This window comes from Lactuca serriola, chromosome 7 (assembly GCF_051521515.1).
Source record: "Lactuca serriola cultivar US96UC23 chromosome 7, Lser_US96UC23_V15, whole genome shotgun sequence".
NCBI lineage: Eukaryota > Viridiplantae > Streptophyta > Magnoliopsida > Asterales > Asteraceae > Lactuca > Lactuca serriola.
This window is the reverse complement of record NC_136414.1, coordinates 161,891,894-161,894,571: the sequence shown is the minus strand read 5'-3', so window position 1 is coordinate 161,894,571 and position 2,678 is coordinate 161,891,894. Positions and strand designations below refer to the sequence as shown.

At 33.8% G+C, this 2,678-nt stretch overlaps 1 pseudogene across 2 annotated transcripts; it reads right to left on the bottom strand.

The window, feature by feature from the left end:
- Nucleotides 1-355: 355 nt before the first annotated feature.
- On the bottom strand, nt 356-1,743 carry LOC145061628 (protein RADIALIS-like 3 pseudogene; annotated as a pseudogene). 2 transcript variants are annotated; one of them, XR_013687268.1, is made up of 2 exons: nt 843-1,743; nt 356-536 (listed from the first exon to the last, which is right to left on the bottom strand). The product of XR_013687268.1 is annotated as a protein RADIALIS-like 3 pseudogene, transcript variant X1 (transcript). The 2 variants fall into 2 exon arrangements; XR_013687269.1 differs by having other exon boundaries at nt 356-531.
- Nucleotides 1,744-2,678: the final 935 nt, after the last annotated feature.

Here is a 2,678-nt window from a genome sequence, read left to right as displayed (position 1 = left end):
AATTTTCAATTCAAATATAATTATATATCATATATTTAATATTATATTATATTATAAACATTTATTAATAATATTGGTTCTGTTCGGTTTTGGATGAAAACCATAACCAAACCATATGTATTTGGTTACTTAAAAATAGAAATCACACCATATTTTTAGTAATGATTCGGTTAAAATAATTCGATTATTTTGATTAATTTGATTATGGTTCGCTTTTTTGGTTCTTATATATTTTCATATACTTTACATAATATTCGGCAGATTGAATCGCTAAATCAAACTCATATAATAAACACACATTGGATTAGTTCATTTCCAATACAGAATTTCCTTGCAAATTTTACTAATGGAAAGATTGAAGAAATCAGAAAGCACATTTTGCCTGTTATCTCATTTGAATAACGACGTGCGTTTTATACCATACAATGAAGAACAAAAGAGATTTGCCAGCCGATTGCAGAAACAAAATTACATTAAGGAATCACTTATATATTTCCATATCCATGCTTGCTTCCATGGAGCGTTGATTCCCTATCCTGCATCATAGTCAAAGAGGTTAGTTAATATGGAGGAAGATTATTGATCAGCATTTAGTAGATATCACATTCTATTCATGCATGAGCTTGTTGCAATGTATATATTTCATGTCACTAGAGAAACCTCCTATGGCTTCGACATCAAATTTGTTAAAGCTGAAGCTGTAAAACACATATTTTGAGGTTGTAATTACTTTCTTCTCCATATACTCTTATGAATTTGGCGTGTATGCAGCATTTTGTTATGACAAATTGAAAACTATATATGACATGTAAATGTATATAATTAAGATCGTATAATGTTACCTTAGTTACGCCCCTTTATGACTAGTTCTGTAAATAGGGTAAGGAACTCGACCACTCTCGATGTTGTTAACATCTTCCACAAGGAGTTGATAATGCCTCTCGACTTCCTCAGCCGTTTTCCCAGGAACAGCCTTTGCGACATTGTGCCATCGGTCTGGAGTATCCTTGTCAAACACAGCAAGAGCTTTTTCAAAGGCCTTGTTTTGCTTCGTTGTCCATGAACCTGACCCACGTGAAGACATTGAGCTAGATGCCATGAAAACACTCGAACACTGAGCTTTAGAACACACACACACTCTTCTATGTCTAGGCTTAAGAAGTGAATGCTGATATGTGTTAATAGGTGGCAAGTTTGTTCTTTTATAGGCTCCAGAAACAATGGGGGTGAGGTGGAGTCCTGCTAGTTGGCCCATAAAGCTGGCCAAACGAGAAGAATTTTGGATGATTCGTCTCCTTAAGCACCACAAAATTAGCAGGACAAAAACTATATCTAATGCATGGTGGAAGAATCAGCATCTCCAAGAACCCATTATGCATACTATTTACTATTTACAAGTAAGTTTAATATCTCGATGACGTTTTATCAATAATAAATGGGATTTCTTATCTAATGTTTACGTTAGGTATGTTCAATAATTCAGTACTTTAGACTATGTAACATATATACATATACCCAGTTAAAAGAACCAACTTGGTTTCAGAAAAGTGTCTTCTTATGATATAATAGGTGATCCTTTTCTCAGACCTGAAATTTCCAAATGCAGATAAGTAATCATAGAGTTTAGTTGTACATCATGCAATCAAATTTGAACATTGGCTGGATTGCCAAATCGAGTGATGAAACAAAAGCATTCACGAGGGTGTAAATAACCAATCTTTTTACTAGTTGAAGAGTTCACGAGAAAAGAAAAAACCTTTGGGTTCTTCAGAAACCAGAGGGTTATCTTCGAGATGTACTTTGTCCTGAACAAAAATCCAATCTTGTAGCTGGCTGCCTATTGTTGTTCGTACGTGATCTTGTTATCCCCATTCTACGTTACAATGCCAACACGTGTTACCTACTACTCTTCCCTAAGTTATAAAATTATCTGTCATTAAATAAAAATATTGTCTTTTTGGTTCTTTATGTTATATTATTATTCATTGTCTTTATGTACAATATTTGGTTAAATCTTTTTTCCTTGATCTTCCATTTGGGATTTATCTGATTAAAGTTGTGGGAGTAAAAGATGAAGGTAAGTACTCCATCAACTTGGAAGGGAGATGAGAATATTATCTTCCTACATCACTTGGATGTCTACTATTCAAAATATTCTGGATTATGTTTGACTCAAGCAATACTCATAGACAGTGATGCCATTAACCACATGATAATCTACTTAACTAACTAGTGTTTAGATGAAATCAGAGAATTTTGGAGTGCTTTTATGGGAACCATATTCAGTGGCAGAACATGTAGTATCTGCTTTGAATCATCATAAAGCCGATTAGCTTTCTTGCTTTTGAGGATCATTGTGCAACACAGATGTTTGAACAATTTGCATGGCCTACAGTAGCTCAGTTACATAAGCCACGTAGACTCATAAACCAAGTTGCACTAGTACATAAAATAAGTGGCACAGGCCCATAGTTGATGAAGCTTGATATAAAAATCTTGACAACATGCCATTTCGAAACATTTATAGGATCTTTAACTATATGGAACGAAATATATAGAGCATATTTAAAATCAACGGGGTTCATTTCAGTTGATTATTTGTTAAACCCATTTCATAAAAATGAACTTTAAAAGGACCTAGTTCCTTTAGTGATTAATCTTATGTGCAAATGTCGACT